Source organism: Phalaenopsis equestris, unplaced genomic scaffold (genome assembly GCF_001263595.1).
Source record: "Phalaenopsis equestris unplaced genomic scaffold, ASM126359v1 Scaffold001370, whole genome shotgun sequence".
NCBI lineage: Eukaryota > Viridiplantae > Streptophyta > Magnoliopsida > Asparagales > Orchidaceae > Phalaenopsis > Phalaenopsis equestris.
In genome coordinates, this window is record NW_018165809.1 from 595,310 (window position 1) to 615,070 (window position 19,761).

Sequence of the window (19,761 nt, forward strand, 5' to 3'; positions counted from 1 at the left end):
GATACAGGATTTGAGGTAAAGCGCTCTTTCATTTAAACTATGAAAATTATGGGGTCAGTTTGACTTCATCTTTTTCAAAACTAAATTTTTTAAAAACGTCCTTCCGAAGCGGGCAACGGGATTTCAATTCCGATGACCGACAGCTTCTTACGGGCAAACCTCACACCAAAAATAGTGCCGATAGCTTCTAAAATATTTTTGAATGAAATTACTCTTTAAGAAAAGGTTATTTTCATGTTTATTTTGTAGTAATATCTATTAGGAGCGAAACACAACTAAAACAGGGCGAAATGGAGCCAAACAAAGCAAAAGAGTAGAGTTGTTGCAGGGTAGCACAAGATGCACTAAACCAGCGCATGATGCACCTTTTGACAGAGAGCTGGCACAAGATGCATCAGAGATGAATTTTTATCGATTAAGGAGGTTTGGAACAACTTTTGCGCAAATTTTCAAAGGGATAATTGTTCTAAATACCCCTTGGAGTGATTAAATTCATCTAGACACTTTGAAAGGTTCTTTTTATAAAAGGATATGGATCTTGGATCAATGGACATGTCTTTTAAATTCAAAAGAGTTGACTTTTGGATAAAATTTTGGAGGTAATTTTGTATTTTTTTTTAGGGAGGCAGCCTTTTATAAAAGAGAGGGAAGTCTAGAGCTTGAAGAGGAGTTTTGGGTGACGTATGTGTGTTTGTGTGTGGCGTGAGAGTGAGAAGAAGGAAATGGAGAGAGAGAGAGAATGTTAAGGGCTTGGAGATTTTCTTCAAGGATTGTAAGAGGAGAGGGAAGGTGAGAGATTTCTTCTTCAGTAAACTTCTAAGAGAGAATTAAGAGTGCTTGTAAAGAGGGAAAGTGTTTGAAGAGAACTTCAAGGGATTTGCTTAAGAAGGATTGTGAGATAAGTTGTGTTCTTTTACAGATAAGTTGTGTTCTTTTACTTCTTTGTTTTGTAAACTTATTTTTATATATGAAATTAGTGTTTTGTTGTAGTTTTCTCATGAATTCTGAGTAGTCTTCATCATTTTTCTCCTTACTTTGAGATATGTTTTTGTGAATAATTGATTTTGTTTTATACGGTTTTAAATGTAAAAAATTTGTGATGATTCACACTCTGATCTTCATTTAATTTTTGATCTAGCAATTGAAATGTTAAAATATGTTGAGAAACATATTTCAAAAAAGGCTATGATTTCTACAACATAGGGAGAATCACATTTGATTTCATGGGAGAGTATTTCATCCATGGGATTGAGTGCAAATAAATAGGGAAATTAACTTTTTTGGATGCAGAATTGGAGATTTTAAGGTGACGGATTAAAATCCCTAATTTGGTCTAGTTGATTGGAAACTGATGTGAAAATGTTAGCCCTTAGATGAGGGAGTAGTGGGAGCTCTGAAGTGGCAGTCAGTATCCTCTCAGCCTAACCACAGAGCCTAACCACAGAATAAGGGACCAAACTCTGGATTAGTTAATGTTCTTTATGCACTCGGAAGAGGGCAAAAGAATGTGATTGCTCCTATTTGGCACAAAATAATTTTTATATATTTTCAAATGATTTTAATTTCTTCACAATTCATATACTCATTGTAAAGGGGAATGATGCTTTCTTAAATTTGAACTCTTCGTCACAAAACTTTGTTTAGTCGGAGTAAATTTAACTTTGAAGTTTAGAAATTAGTTTAGTAAACTCAGTTCTTTAAGTTACATTTCTATTAACATTCATTAAACCCATTTTAACTTGTCTTTCTTACTATAATTTTAATAGTTTTAATATTGAGATTTATGTTATTATTATAAGAATATCTATCTTCCAAACTAAAACTTGATCTTAGTAGATTAGAATTAACTAGAATTAGCCTAAGGGATTTCTTACTGTGCTTCTCTGTGGGATCGATATTAGGGTTTTTAAAGAAAGCCTTATATTACTTAAAGCAATACGTGCACTTGCGTTGACCCACTAGTGTGCGAACTATTTTATATATTTTATAACATTTTGATTTTAAATACTTAATATAAATTGGGTCAAATTTTTGGCCATATTTTGAAAGCTAAATTACTGCGTAATTTTAGGATGGGTCAAGTTTTTGGCACTATTAGTGGGAATTTAAACTGTCATAAAACAAGCAGAAAAAAACACACAGTATGGGTGCATCAGCCGATAAATGGGTTTAAGAACCAGCCCCTTTAATCATTTGGACAATAAGTTGTCTTGTCGACACTATTGATGAAACCAATACCTAGCTAATCGCATGACTCAAAGGATATCTTACACACCTCACGTAGGTGGTTATCATAAGGGATAAAATAAAAGAAAACTAAATTACATTTAATCATGTCAACCACAACATGAGTGATGTAAATTGTTTTGATTAGTTAAATAAGGAACCAAAGGTGCACCAATGGTTCGGGATAAAAATCCCAAGATGCCTAGTCTTCAAATCTTGGTTCAAGATAAAAATACCAATGTAGAAAAGTGCACCAATGGTTCAGAACAACCAAATTTGATGAGGAGAGTGAAGACAAAATGAGGGACAACACCCATATAGAAGGGTGTATTAAAGGCCCATGGGTAGAAACTTATGAGTCCATCTGATCTGTGAAGGCTAGAAGGCTCATATGATTCAGTAGAAACCAAACCTAATTTATTGCCAAAAATATCCCACATTCGCTGCATTACATGAGGCGGGCATCAACTACACAGGGTGAAACAAATGGGTAGCTCAAAAAGCTCCTAGGGTTATTATGTTGAAAGCCAACATTGAAGCTTTATCAGAAAAGTGACTCCTTGGTTTTGAAAACAGAAAGGAAGAGTGGGGTTGTGACTTTAAGAATAACGACACAACCAAACACTAATGTCTGACATCGTGAGGTTGGAAAGAAACACAAGGAGTGAGTTGAGAGCAACCTAGGCAACCTCTTATCATCATGAAGGCATTGATGTTCGGCTACCGAGGGTGTGAACTGATGGTCAAGTGCCAAGGCATGGAGCTAGATAATTTCATGCCCAAAAAGGGGAAATGGTGTTGTGATGCCCAACGAATGATGGCATATCACCAAATAAAAATAAAGCCTAAGCTTAAAAAAAGCACTCAAAAATGAGTAAAATATAGAGGAGATGAAGGATCCTAACCTAAGTTTTATCTAAGAATATATTATATTAGATTCTATAAACAGAGATCTAGAGCTTTAAAAAAAAAATAACATGTGAGGATCAAAGAATTTGTTTGCCTATAAAAATTTTGAGGATGAATCCCACTTTCTAAAATAATTCCAATAGCTCCTCCAGCCAAGGAAATCACAACCTCTAGAAATGAAAAATTCATAAGAGAAAAAAGTCTTGAAAATAAGGTGTGGAGGGAAGCTCGCACATTAAAACCCTAAGGAGAAGACTCACCACTCAAAATGAGAAAATGATTCTTAGTTTACACCTTTAGGCTACCCCATTTAAAGGAAAAAATCAGGTTTTGGAGCCATGGCATAGCGACGCTGCTAATGTGGCAAGTGTGAGGATAGTTTGCATGGATCTATGGGCAAACTCGAGTTAGGTGAAAAAACTCAAGCATTGCGGTGTTGAAACGGATGCCTAGACACTACTGACATGGCATATACATCCCCATCCAATAAAAAACAATCATCAGCATCATAAAATTTGACTTACAGCGTTGCGGCTCTATAACTTGGTGTCATGGTGCCACTACATGACATTGTTGGACAAATCATACAAAAAAGGAAAGAGAAATTTTTTGACCTAGTGTCTAGGTTCCAAAAATGGCGCCCTAATCCTAGACCAAAAACCTTCAAATTTGCATGTTAACCATAAGATGAGAGGAGATGAATCCCATGACATTTGAATATAATATGAAATCAAAAACACATTAAAAGTAACACCAACATCTAGTCTAAATCAAACTATGAACTGCTTCAACATTGATTTTGGCCAAAGTCTTGGCTTCTGTCCACTTTTATAGGTAACCAATCATTATGATAATGATTTTTTATTATCCTTTACCTTGAGGAAATGTACCAAAAAATATTTATTCCCTATATTGCCAACAATCAAATACTGGAAATCAATTGAAGATTGTGGGATAGTTGTAACAACATGAGAGAAAACTTCTGGCATTTTTTGCATGTTTGTGTGAATTGTCTATGTCCTTATTTAGTATTGGTCAGGGATATCCTTGTAGTAAAAGTTGATTGGTCAAGTTTCTTCCTCTTGAATGGCTACCACATTCACCAAAATGAAGTTGTTGCATGATTACAATTGTTTCATCTTCATTGACATATTTTAACATGATTGTAATTACTTATTTTTTTGAATAACTTGCCATCAATAATTAGGTATCACACATTTTTACATCTAAACTTTTGAGGGTTTGTAACTCAGTTGGATTGTACTTATGGTCAGGTATTTCTTTATGAGGCTGTCTCAGCTTGTAGCATCTTTTGGCTCGACATTGGAAAATTTGGTTCCTTCAATGAGAAGTTGTTTCAGTATCATGTGACATATGTGTTCTGAATTCTTGCCTTTTAAAAAGAGGTACATGAACTAGTACTTTTCTCTGGAGCAATTTTTGTTCAAAAAGTATTCAATTTTTTAAATGTTAGCTTTAGAATTTGCCAAATATTTATGTAATGCATCATCTCATACTTCATAGATGTTCTTTACTTGTATAATTATTGGCTGAGATTTTGACTTGATGAGGAGGTTTCTCACTCTAATTGTTGAAAAAGTTCTTAGCCAACAATCAATGCCTTATATTCAGCTTGATTGTTAGTATCATTGAAGTTGAGTTGAATAATTGTAGGATATGAGTCATTGAGGGCTCTATAAGACTATCATACTCCTTTCCTCTTCTGTTCTTGAAGCTCCATCTATGTAAAGATTCCAGAGTTTATTCGTGATGCTAATTTCATTGTTAGTCAAGTCTCCTGAGATATGTGCTAAGAATTTGATGAATACTTCGGCTTTGATCACTGTCCTGAGTAAATATGAAATATTTAATTTGTTCAAATTGAATGATCACTTCAAAAATCTTCCCAAATGTTTGGGTCAGGATAACACCAATTTGACTGGGTGATTAGTGAATACGTTCACCATGCGAGCTTGAAAGTAAGGAAGTTGTTTTCTTAATCAAATGATAAGTACCAATGTAATTTTTTTCATGATTGTGTACATCAATCCAGCTCCACATAATACTTTACTTACATAACTGACAGAAATTATTGTTTATTTTCTTTATAGATTAGGATAGAGTTGATTACTTGTTTCTTTAACTCCCAATTAAACGAATACTAATTTTTTCTTATTTGGGACTTTGTAATAAAGTAGGTGTAGATAATGATGGTTTTAATTGCTTGAATTTTAGGTCATATTCTTTAATTTAAACAAAATGAGTGGAATTCTTCATGATCTTGAAGAGGGCTGAACATCGATCACTCAATTTTGAAAGAAACATATTCAAGCTTGTGATGTGACCAATTAAAATTTGTAGCTCTTTGGGATTCCAGAGTGGAGACACATTGAATATGATTTAATTTTTTTCAGGATTTATTTTTATCCCTTTTGGAGGGATCAGTTAACTAAAAATTTTTTTGAACTCACTCCAAAAGTGCATTTGAGGAGGTTTTGCTTAAGATTGAACCACCACAATGTTTTAAAATTTTCTTTATGTTTTTTATATGTTATTTAAGTGATTTTCTTTTAAAATGAAGATCATCAATATACACCTCAATATTCTTTCCTTTATGATTTTAAAATATAATTTCATATTATGTTAGTAAATAACCTCAATGTTTTTTAATCAAACGAGCATTAAAGAAGTTTGTTTTTCAGCATCTACAACATTCATTTTGATCTAATGATATTCTAAGAATGCATCCAAGAAGCTCATAACTGAATGTCTCATGGTTGAATTTACTACTGCATTGATCTGTGGCAATATAAGGGGTGGTTATCCCTGGGCAAGCCGCATTCAAGTTGGTGAAGTCCATGCACATCTTCCACTTATTTTTTATCTTGCAAACTATCACCACATTTTCTAGCTGATTTGGATATTATGCTTCATGGATGAAGTTTATGTCAGTAAAGGGATGAATTTTGTGTCAAAGTGTTCTTGAATATCATGTCGGATTGATTCATCAAAGGTGTTTGATAGATTTTGCACTTTTTGTTTGATGGGTCTTGTGTTAAGATTGATGTCGAGTCTATGAAAAAGGATGTTGATATCAACTCATTCATTTCATTTGTACTCCAGAAGAATACATTTTGGTGATCCCTCAGGGTTGAAATCAGTTGTTAGGTTATAATTGATCTGGAATGTTCACATGCATTCGTCCTTAGAGAAAGGCACTCACTCGGTTGTCTCAATAGTCTCCAAATTGGTGCCTTTATTTGCATCTTGTTTGAGGACATTCTCTTCTACATTTTTCATAGCTTGTGGGTGACATTTTTGAGATTGGACCATATCTCCTTAAATAGTGATGATTTCTCCTATTCCAAGCAATTTGACAGCTACATGATAGGTGAAAGTTACCACTTTGAGCTCATTAAGTATAATTCTATCAAAGATGGCTTTTTAAGTAATCACAACATCAATTATTATGAAATTCTCCAAGATTTTATATTGCTTATCTCTTTCTCCCCAAGTTACTGACAGGGATATGACTACACGGGATTTATTTCTCTCACTGGAAAATCCATACAGTGGTCCAAAAGTATGTTTCTATTGAGTGTTCGTCATATTCATCTTCTAAAACAAAATTTCAAAGACGATGTTGATGGAACTCTTTGTATGAATTAGAATGCTTCTAATTTGGTGATTGCCTATCACCACAGATAAAATGCTAGCATCATTGAAAGGATTCAAATTGTCGGGTAGGTAACTCATGAAGCTCATTGATAGATGAATCGGGGTAGCTACTTTAGTCAGATTGGTGGAATGGAAGTCTCATGCTTCTAACTGCTTCAAGCTTAGACGCGGTAAGGCCTCAAGCCCATTCCTACAAAAAATGGCAGGTAAGACTCCGACAATATGTATGATTAAGCACCTTCAGTAGGTGCTCTTTTCTTTCTTTTGAGTGTTGGCCTCCAACCCAATGAACTCTTTAAACTTTTTTGCTTAGATTAACTCTTTGAGCAATCTTCGAAGATGATGACATTGTTCAGCGTCATGCACGTGATCACGATGATAAGCTCAATGGTTCTTGGGATTACATTTGAACTCTCCCGGCTTTCATCAAGGGTAGTATTTTAAGGAATTCTTTATTTTAGATGGCCTCTATTATTTCATTCTTTGAAACTCAACAGAAAGGCTTCTATTTTGAAGGACATAGGTACATCACGCTTCCTCTCCATTCACCTAATGATTAGTCTTCTGTAAGGTTGCTCTAGTTACTTTTGATGAGGATGTCTTTCAGGAAAACTTTGATGGTCTCTTCGTATGAATTGGTTTCTGGACCCCTGGTGCTTGCAAAAAGTTATTTTCTGGAGTATGTCCTCTGTCTCTTTAGTTATAAAGAGACTCCAGAAAGAGTTGTACTCTTCAACTAAATATGATCACCAAATAGCTGCAATTGTTCAGCCAATTTTTTTTGGATTTGCAAGCTAAGTACATATCAGAATGGGCCATCATGTATACTCTAAGTGAGTGACATATGAGCAACGAAAGAAAAGATCTTTAATGTCTAACTTCTCCAACTATAATCGAGTAATAAATCTCCTCAAGCTTTAGGATGGAGCTTTTTTGGATCTTCAGTAAAGCTTGAGAACTTCTCTTTAGCTTCTAAGCACAAAAAAATTAAGTTATGAACATTTGTTTTACTTATCAAAGGAAGTAATAACTTCTACCAGCAAGTTATTGAACCATTATAGACCTAACTCTTTGAGCTTCATAAGAGCAAATTACATTTTAGGGTGTCATTTATCACAATAAATATAATTTTGATTCAAAGAATATTTTGTAACTTGTGAGATATCCTTTATAGGAGTCTAAGGAAGGGATCATGAACTTCCTAGGTGGATCAGCATCAACAGTTTCCATTGAGAAAGTATTCTCCATTGACCTTTTTCTTCTTTTCCTCCTTCTATCTTTGTCTTTGAAAGTATCAAAAGTCTTCTCTCTAGGGACGTATGATTCATCATCTACATCCTCTTTCTTTTCTATTGTCACAACTAGAGCTATCCTTGCCTATTTTCACTATAGTTCTTCTTTTGGAGATTGGATTCCTGGTGGTTTTCGTCTTCATGTTATCAATCATGATGATCATGTATGACTTCTCGAATGATATCTGGAACGAGTCTCGATACCTCTTGCCTTACTTCTCCTAAAATCTTCTACATTTTCTCTTATAATTCATTCATCTGTTTTAACACAAATTTCCCTTCGTTCTCCTTTATCTCAAAGATCATCTTACTAGATCATAATATGAGATTCTCGCTCACCGCACCTTTTAGGATGTTGAATTCTTTTTAGGACGTATGGTCTCGTAATGTTTATGGGTTTATAAAATCTAGGAGAGACCTTATAAAGGAGGTAGAAAGGAGGTGAGAATCTTAAAGTGTGCATTGTTATTGATGGTGATGAGAAATGAAAGAGAAAGAGAGAGCGTACCTTCCATCCTTTTTTTTCCTATTTATATCTCCTAGAATGTACTTGTCCTCGTAGGGATACAAATAATATGCAAATGCTATGTTGTTGACTATGTTGTATGGAGTATGTTAAGACTCATTGTTATAAGTTCTTAGGTGTGGATATCGTGCAATTAATAAATAGACATGAACGATGATGGAATAGAGCTTTCCTTCCTCCTGTCATGAAGGACTGCTCAAGGAAATTGATGACATAACTTGATGGATGTAGGCTAGCTCGATTAGGGAGCTCACCAGATGGGGGCGAACTCGACAGAATAGCTTGAGGAATATGGGCGAACTTGATCGGAGAAGCTCTCTTGAATACTCAACATTGGTGAGTTTGGCTGAAGGAGCATGCATGATTACTTACATGCTTGGCAGATGAGACCGTCGATTAGGGAGCTCACCAGATGGGGGCGAACTCGATAGAATAGCTTGAGGAATATGGGCGAACTTGATCAGAAAAGCTCTCTTGAATACTCAACATTGGCGAGTTTGGCTGAAGGAGCATGAATGATTACTTACATGCTTGGCAGATGAGACCTCCAAACCCTTCTAGGAGGCAAGCCTGGTAGTTGTCACCTCCAAGGGCATGAATAGCATGTATTACTGGTTCGATCAAGATCAGTTAGCTTCAAATGCATCATGAGTGCTTGATTCATTAGGCAAAAAAGCCTCATTTAGTAGTTCAACTTTTCTATTGCTTTAACAATCAATTTTTTTTTTATATATAATAAAAGATAGTTAGAAAAGTTTTAGTCAATATAAATCTTGATCATTAAATCAAATTCAAATTACATAGTATTTATAATATAATTTAAAAGTTGTCGTAAAATCTTGATCATTAAATCAAATTCAAATTACATAGCATTTATAATATAATTTAAAAGTTGTAAAAAATGTAATGCCATGAACCAATTCATTCTTAGGAAGGAATTCACTCAAAAAATTTACAACTAAGGAGAGAGAGAGAGAGAGAGAGAGAGAGAGAGAGAGAGAGAAAGGAACAAAATTCTACCTTCTATTTTATTACTATTTTTTACATATTATATACGCTAAATATCTTCATTCACCCATTAACACCTAATTCAATTTTAATTTTTGCAGCGCATATAGATTGAAGACAATATTTTTCGCATCATGCACTTCAACGCACACTTCCAATTTGCCTAGGCCAATATGGTCATGCATGTTCATTGAACCTGGACGCCTTCATCATAGGTTCAATGCACATGGACGTAATATTACCCTTATAGGCTAAAATGGGCTACATCCCAGCCCAAATATGTGTTACTGGGCCAGCTTCTGCCAACGCGGGCGAGCCCACACAGGCTCCACAGGGTATATCCTCACGAACTTTTTTTCCCCCCCATTATTTTTCAATTAATTTAGTGATAAAATAACCACTGGGAGGCATCTCACCAACGAATGTTCCCTTATTCCTCAATTATTTGATTGTTTTATATAATTAGTTTTGTTTATTATATAAAACATTTTTTATAGGTTTATGTGATATCATAATTTAAGCATTTAAAACATAATATTTGATTTCGCTCGAGTAATTATATGTAAATGTTTTTTTATCCAAAAAATAAGGCTTTTATAAAAAGATTACATATATTCAGTAAAATGGTATATTAAAATTTCTTATTTTGCCAATTTACAATTTATTCAATTTTAAAGTATCTTTATTTTATAAATAAAACTAATTATTAAAATAAAATAATATGTCAACATAAATTAGAATGGAATTTCAATATATATTTTCACATAAAATTAAATATAAATTATTTTAAAAATAAAATATCTACGTGCATTTAGAATTCGAGAAATATTTACGTAAGACGTACGTAGAGCTGAGTGAGTCTGTTAGGTTACAGAGAGGGTATTGAGAGTTATACTCGTGTTATACCCCGCTTAACCTCCATGTAACCTACCTGTAACTAGTAAGTTCAACGCTTAAGTTTTCATATATTTGTAGGTTACAGGAGGTATAACGCGGATATAACCCTCAATATCCTCCCTGTAACCTAACTGATGTATGCAGCACTGCGTACGAAAAAACGCTTGTCATTCCATTTAAATAAAAAATAATAAAAAAAAAAACTTCACTGATTTCTGTTGTCTTCTTCCCTCTGCAAAAATGATGACATTCTGAACACTACATGTTAACACTTTTTCAATCTTCCGCACCCATTAAATCCCACTCCGCCTTATAAAATCATAACCATCTCATCCCCCCCTTCCTAATCGCTCTCTCTACCTCCTACCGGCGGCAAGCCAGTAACCTGCAAATGGCCGTATTCATAAGGACGAAGGGGGTAACCGATCCCCTAGACGAGCGAGTTCGCGCGTGCCTCCGCGGCGTTCCTACCGGCTATGCCAGTAGCGGTAGCGAGCATGACGGAGTCGTCTCCGAAGTCTCTGCTTCTCTGACCTCATTCTGGACTTCCTTGAACCAGAGTATACCGGCGATGAACTCGATAAAGCCGAATCCGGCGAAGATCCAAATTTAGATGACGAGGCCGCCATTGAAAGAGCATCCGAACAATCAAAAAAGCTCCGCCAACTTTTAGATCCGTCATTGGAGTCCAATTCTTTCCGCTCTCGGCTTAAATCGGAGGTGGAGTCGGCGATTCGGCTAACCGGATCGGCAATCCGACGTGCGGTAATGGGGCATTTAAGGGAAAAGGGTTTCGATGCTGGGATCTGCAAGGCGCGGTGGGATAGCGCCGGCGGATTAACGGCGGGGAGCTATGAGTATATCGATGTTATTGATGCGGGTGCCGCAGAGGAAGGCGATCAGAGGTACATAGTTGATTTGGGATTCGCGGCGGAGTTTCAGGTGGCGCGAGCGACGGATGAGTATGAAAGAGTGATTGGAGCTTTACCTAAAATTGCGGTGGCTCGGCCGGAAGAGATTCGGGGGGCCCTGCGAATCATGGCAGAGGGGGCGCGGCGATCGCTGAAGAGGAGGGGTCTGTGCGTGCCTCCGTGGAGGAAGAGGAAGCACATGATGGCCAAGTGGTTGGGACCATACCGGAGAACGGTGAACTTGATTCCGGCAAACGCCGGGTCGGAAGGAGGGGGGGAGGTAAAATGTCGGGCGGTGGGTTTCGGCGCGCCAAAGATCGCCGGAGCGTCGATGAAACCGGTGGCGATGGAAGAGAGGGAAAGGTAATTTTTTGGTAATTGCACGGTTCTGTTCTACGCGGGGAAGCGCAATAGGGTTGGCTGTGTAAATAATTTTTTGTTCTTGATTTTTATTTTACATTGTATTTTTATTTTTTTTCAGAAAAATTATCTCATATTTTTTTATTATTGAAATTTAGGGGCAATTATATACATTATGCCTGGTGGTTGAACCTCTCTGTTTTTTTAGGAGATAAACTTATTATAAAAATGGATTAATTAAAAAAATAAAATATAATTTAAAATTAAAAAAATTGTATTTCATTATCATTAAACAGTATTACAAGCATTTCAATTAATTTTTTATTTTTATAGAATCTAAAATAAGTAATTTCATTTTTTAATGAAAATTTTGTATTAAATATAATTTCATGAAAGTATAAAATTTTATGTGAAACTCAAACTAAATAAAAAATAATTATTAAAAAAAGCTAATAAATACATATATTTAAAATAATTAATAAATAAATTTATACCTTTAAATTAATGATAATTTTATCTCAAATTTTTATTTTTTAATGTGGATCACTCAAATATAAGAAAAATTTCAAAAAATTATTACAAATATCTATTAGGAGCATACAATAGGAAAGTTTTTTTTAAAATATAGGGGCATTTATATACATATCACCCAAATTTTAAATACATGCACATCTAACATATAAATTTCAATTTTTACATTTATAACATCCAAATTTTCCATATCATATCGAAAGCATCATCATTTTAGTTTTTGTGTAATCAAAATATAAGCCGGTATGTATGTAAAATTTGAAGTTTAGGTGTTAGATATGTAAATATATAAGAATTGAGAGATATGTTTGTAAATTTTTCAGGAAGTCCAACACGAAGGTATTTGTGGAGTGGGATATTATGGGAAGCAAGTGACAAAAATAATGTTGGGGTAATTTAGTCCCACATTGATTTGCTGACTAATAGTGTTGTTTAAATTTAAAATGGGTGTAGTCTACTCTTTTCGAGAACACGTAGGCATGCAAGCAAGTGACATTTTTTAATAACAATTTTAAGAAAACTTTAAGGGTCTGTTTGGCGCAGCTTTTCAGCTGCAGCTGTGGTGTCCTAGAAAACAATTGTGGGAAAGCTGACTGTCTGTTTGGTGTAGCTACTTGAAAACAGCTGTGGGACAGCTTTTTCTGGAGAAATGACCAAGCTGCTCCTGTTTGCTAAAACTATTTAAAAATTATTATGTATTTAAAATATACATGAGTACGTTTAACATTTATATAAAGTTAATTAGTTTTGTTCTTATAAATTGGAAACATGAGAATGTTAAATGGCCCGTCAATGGGCTTTTCAATTAATAAATTTAGGCGAGTCCCAGCTTAAATATTTTTTGGGGCGAAATAATATAATTTAGAGCGGGTAAATACTTAAATTATATTCTTTAAAAAAAAAATCAAATTTCAGTTGCCCCTCTTAACACTAAGGGCAACGGGCGACATTTTGAAAATACTGTAGTACTGTTTGTTTTTCACGTCTATACCGTGTTTTAAAATCCGGCGGTTTCAAATTTGTGAGTAACATCGCTCGCAGGATGATTCTCACGGGTCGTGTTCCTTGTCGCATATTACTCTTGAATTACTCCGCTGCCCTCACATTCGAGCTCACAGCCTAGCCGCTCCTTGCTTCTTCACGAGGAACTCTACCCTAGGTAAAGGCCACGTTCCTTCCTTCTCTTCCAGGTAATTTTATGTGTAGTGCATTGAGAGAATTTAACACTTGATGACCTTTTGAGTCATTCATTATTAGGAGTTTTTCCGTATAAAATTGATGGAATTATCACCATTTCCACACATATGATGAGTCTTCTCCTAAATAGTCTTGTTAATCTAATTGTCAAAATTTAAGCCTGTCACTGTTAACACTTTCATGAGATCAATATCTACATCTTGTATATTCTAATCGTGATCGAAGGCATCACCGGTGGCGGGCACTACCAGATTGCTATTAGTTGTCTACATTTGCCCGAGTTCATGATAGGGTACGATTCTCGACTGTCCATTATTGATGGCTATGAGCATGCCATCACTCAGCAATTTAAAAGTCTGATGACATTCAAGTAGGGTTGTCAAAACGGCTCGTTGTTCGAGAACAACTCGTGTTCAGCTCGTTAAGAAGCTCGTGTTCGGCTCGTTCGCTAAGTTAACAATATTTGTTCGTTCATGTTCGGCTCGTTTTGGCTCGAAATACTACTAATCAATTATATATATATCTTTGATGAGGTTGACTACAAGGCTACAAAGATTTATAATCAATTAAAAGTATTAATGAAGAAGATAGAATAAAAATTATTAAATTAGATTCAAATGATGTTTTAAATCTTGTCTCAATCCTTAACATCTGATGGCTACGTGATTAGGGTTGTCAAAATGACTCTTTGTTCATGAACGCCTCGTGTTTGACTTCGACAACGAGCCGAACACAAACACACTTTTTGAGCTCGAAATATAAACGAGTTCGGCGCGTTTACACCCCTACATTCAAGATCATAAAGCAATACAATCCATTAGACTTCTAGAGAAAATGCTTTCTAATTGTGGTTGTTAGTGATGATTATTTTGAGATACGGGTCTTCTGAATGAAAATTCATTGAATAAAGATTCTTTTTTTTTTCCAAGAGAAAAGCAGAGTTTTTTCTCCAAAATGTAAGGATCAATGCAATGTAACTTGCATGGCATGAGAACCACATCAATTGTAACTTTAATTGTAATTTTAATAATTTTTTTTCGTTATTTATCAATTTTAATATTCACTGTTAAGTGAGTACTATTTCATTTTTTTTTACTGTTCTATATTAATTTTCTGCTCCTGCAGTATCGAATATTTTGACATCACAGTTATGTTATAAACAACATTACTTAACAGGGGCATAATGATCATTTATCCACAAACAGTTGCAAATCAGCTGCCCCAAACAGTCAGTCAGCTTATCAAGATAAGTCGTTGATCAACAACTTATCAAGATAAACTGCTTATCTAGATAAGCTGGATAAACTGTAGCTGTCCCAAACAGACACTAAGTTGTTCCACCCATGTTGCACCCAAAATATTCTTTTTTACAAATCTGGCAGCCTCTTCCATCCATTTTTCACATTCTCACTCAAATATAAAAATTCATGATAAAACACATATTTTTCATTTTTATCAAATGCTCAATCATTTGATCGTGGCAAGCATAAATACATTGGTTCGGTAGTTCAAAAATATCATATGGGTGCGCGATTTTATAAATAACATTATTTTTTATGCTATTTATGTAATTATCCCTAAAATTTATCAAAAATAGAATTTTAATTAGATTATTCTCACATATTTTTTTAATAACATGAAACATTTTTACATAAAATTGACCTTGAATAAATCATAATTCTATTATTATACACGTGATGCACATAATATTCAAAAGTGAAGTAGGTTTTTTTAAGATTTTCTACTTGAACATATATAATGTTAGATTTTCAAGTTGATACTTTTTTATTGGAAGATTTACATACAATTCACACATTTTAATGTATTTATATATCTTGATACGTCATAAAAAAATCTTATCATCTTATATAAATCTCAAGATGTTTGGCACGGATCTTGAGGCTTTTTTGGGCGAGAAACATTTTGGCTCAAATGAAAAATCGTCCAGAACTCTGAATTCAGCATACTTAAGGTTAAAATGACCAGCTCGACCAGACACCCAATGACACTAAAATTGTTCAATTTGAGTTAAATCAAGCTTGCATCAAGCCGTTAAACCACTTTTGAAAGCTTTGAGTGATCAATTGGAAGACACTTAAATATAGCAAGCTCAATGCCGAAATAAGCATCACTATGAGAAATATCCAACAAGCTCGATATCACTAAATTTTGACATCATAAAGACACTTAAATTTCCATAAAATATCTTCCAATCAAGGGAATCATTCTGGGCCGTCAGAGGATTCAATCCCAGACTTTACAAATAGAGTCTTAATCTATTTATGAAAGGGGAATAAAAGCCGAAGACCTAAGCCTGGAGCCGTATCAAGATAAAAAGGAACCTATTTCTGGTGATGTTATAGACTGAAGACCCGACAATCCCTTCCTCCACAGTTGTCGATCACTATCGACCACTGCATGTCGGTCGTCATCAACCATTGTCGGTTGCCCTCTACCTGTGGCCATTGATTAACCATGTAGAGTGACGATGTACTTTTCAACAAAGTCGTGGAGTGACAAAGCACCTACAAAGCAATATAGAGCCCTAAACATCGTGCAACGGAGTGCCCCAAAGATGGTGCATCTATGTTCCGACACCAGCTCCCAACCATTTTATGATGAACCCTTATCCGTACAAATAATTTACTTGGATAATGTACTTGGAATAACTTTGTAACCCTTTCTCATATGTAGGATAAGGGTTTATATTTATACTCACAAGCTTATAGTGGATCATTCTAACGAGGCTGCGCCTCATGATTTTTTTTCCATTTTTGAATTTTCAATATAAAAATTTCTGTTGACTTTATCTACTAATTTTATTGTACATTATTGTGTTAAAATTTCATTTAATGCAAAGATGCTAAAAAATCAGTATACCATCTCAAGTCTTCAGGCACACAATTGTGGCGTCGTATGTGTGAAAAAAGTCCCACTACCTAATGACTTGTGAAAATTGCTGACACTACAGGAATTTAGTTTATTACTGACAATCAAATGACGTCAACAATAATGGATAAACAGTAGGTAATATATTTACCGATGGTTAAGCGATGACAAAATCGACGTAGAAAAAACATTTATCAGTAATAGAATTGCTGATGGATTTAGCAACGGTTTGCATTAACCAGAAATTATCTGACGTGTCATAACAGTCATTATTGATCCAAAACATGTCATGTTTAACCGTAACTTGACTGACAGTTACATAAACAACGCTTATGTCCATAGGAAAAGTGACGCACTTTAGTTGGAAAAGTGTTGTGGTTCAGTCGGTAAGATGTCGCGAGCCGTTAGTTAACGATGGGAATTTATCGACGGTTTTGGCCATAACAAAAGTGCAGCACTTTGTCCAGAATTTCCGATGGTCTCGATTGACCATCAGAAAATCTTTGGTGTATAATCAAGTGGTCATAAAATTGTCGAAAACATGTATTATTAGAAAAAAAAAATAAGCCTTCTTTCAACGCTGCAATCTGCACACCTACAATCATAACAACGCAATCAAAACACACACAACACAGTAACAAACTAATTAACGCATAAATCATATGCATAAATTAAAAGAAATTAAATAAATTGTCTAACTGAAAAATGAAATAATATTTTCCAACAATAAATTGTTTAATACACAAACAAACAAAAAATAACTCCTGCTCATCCTTCTCATCCTTCTGTGTCTTCTTCTCATCATCATCATCCACACCCTCATCCTACACTAGCTCATTCCTTTTTTGTTGTTCAGAAAGCAGCACCGCTTTGGCCTATGCCCTCATCTTCAATCTCATGGTGGCTATCTGGGTAGCAACCTCAACAACAACCTGGAGAAGCATCTCCTCCTCATGTAAAGCAGAAGTGGATGCACTGGATGTGCTAGAGAACAGGTAGGCATCATAGATTGGCACCTCTGAGCTCAACCAATATCCCCTGCTCTTCTTCTTCCTGCCAACAGATAACCTGACCCGTAATTACACAGTTATATAGTTTCTTGGCCAAAAACTTGACTTGGTTTCTTTAGGTGGTAGTGTGCAAAATAAATATGTTATAGAATTTAGATTTTGATTTATATTTCACACACTAAGAATTCTATGCAATTATATGTATCTTTTCAAGTAATATAGAGTTTTCTTTAAAACCTAGAGTATCGTCCCACAGAGAAGCGGGGTAAGAAATCGCTTAGGCTAATTCTAGTATATTACTGTCATGTCTTGATTTGGAATTTTGAAAAGTTTGATTTTCCTAAATTCACTAATTTACATCTAAAATAAAAGTTAACTAAATTAAATAAAAACCTAAACTAAGGAGGCTGAATGAATTTTGGAAAATTCTTATATAATTAAAATCTCTTTTCCCTTACAATGAGATCATAATGAGTGTATGAATGAAATGTTTAAAGATTAAAGTATAGTTTTGTGTCAAATAGGAGCAATCATATTTTTTACCCTCTTCTGAGGGCATAAATTCTTTGACTAATCTAAAGTAAGTTCCTAAATCGCAAATTATGCTAGATAGGTTCAAGCCTCTCACCTTTAGATTCCACTATGCCCTCTCTAGGTTCCAAACTTTAAAAAAAATTAGTAAGGGTTCTAGCCTGTCACCCTAGTATCACCAATTTATGCCCATCAAAATTTATCTCCCTATCTATTTGTACTAATCCATGGATTACCTTCTCACCCACAAGATTAATGTGATTCTTACTAGTTGAGAAACACATTTCTCTTCCGGTTCATTATGGATTCACAACAAATTTTTACAAACCAATTTATCAGATCAAATATATAAATTAAGTACGAAGTAATGAATCATCACAAGTATGTAATAATAGAAATCTTAAACAACTCTAATTCTGCACATGATTAATTCTCATCATAAGGAGAAAAAGTAAGGAAAACTACTCACTAAGAATGGAGAAAACACATGGATTCTTCATTGCAAATGACAATGAAATCTGATGCCCTCTAGAATGTACGCGTACATATATGTGTAATTACTTCAATTTCAATCTCCAGAGACAAAACCAAGTACCTGATTCGACCCGTAATTACACAGATATTTAATTTTATGATAAAAAACTTTATTCAATTTAATTATGGCAACTAGTATGTAAAAAAGAATATGTTGTAGTTTAAAATTTAATTGATAGTTCACGCATTAGAGGTATGATGTGCCCCTAGTGTGTTCTATTTTTCTGCGTATTTTATGTCAATTTAAATTCCCAGTAACAGTGCCAAAAACTTGACCCGTCCCGAAACTACGCAGTAATTTAGCTTCCAAAATATGGTAAAAAACTTAACCAAATTTATAATTAGTTGTTAAAATCAAAATGATAAAATAGTTCACACACTAGTGGTTTTACGCAAGTGCACATATCATTTCAAGTAATATAGGGCTTTCTTTAAAAATCTCATTATCAATCTCATAGAGAAGCGAAGTAAGAAATCCCTTAGGCTAATTCTAGTCTACTACTATCAAGTCTTAGTTTGGAAGATGAAAATTCTTATGATAATAACATGAATCACAATATTCAAACTATAAAAATTAAAGTAAGAAAGACAAGTTAAAATGGGTTTAATGAATGCTAACATAAATCTAACTAAAAGAACTAAGTTCACTAAATTAACTTCTAAAATTCAAAGTTAAATTTACTAAGATTAAACAAAGTTTTGTGACGAAGAGTTCAAATTTAAGAAAACATCCTTCCCATTTACAATGAGTACATGGTTAATGGAGTAATTAAAATTATTTAAATTATATATAAAATTGTATTGTGTCAAATAGAAGCAATTCTATTCTTCATCATCTGTCAAGTGCATAAAGAACAATTACTAATCCAAGGTTTGGTCCCTAATTTCGTAGTTAGATTAGAAGGATATCGGCTCTCACTCCAAAGCCCTGAATTCTCCCTCGCTGGAGAGCTAACAATCTCGCATTAGTTTTCAATCAATTGGACCAAATTGGGGATTTTAATCTGTCACCTTAAAATCTCTAATTTTGTATCCAACAAAGTATATTTCTCTATTTATTTGTATTCAACCCCATGGATTACATTCTTACCAATGAAATTGAATGTGACTCTTACCTTGTTATAGAAAGCATAGCTCTTTCGGAACTTATGTTTCCCAACAAATTTTAACATTTCAGTTGGTCAAATCAAAAAGTAAATGAAGATCAAAGTTTGAATCATCACAATTTATTGACATTAAAAACTATATGAAACAAAATCAAT

The 19,761-nt window shown here is 34.4% G+C and overlaps 1 pseudogene; it reads left to right on the forward strand.

The window, feature by feature from the left end:
• The first annotated feature begins 10,927 nt into the window (after window positions 1-10,927).
• Window positions 10,928-11,814, forward strand: LOC110034172 (annotated as a pseudogene).
• The last annotated feature ends 7,947 nt before the right edge of the window (window positions 11,815-19,761 follow it).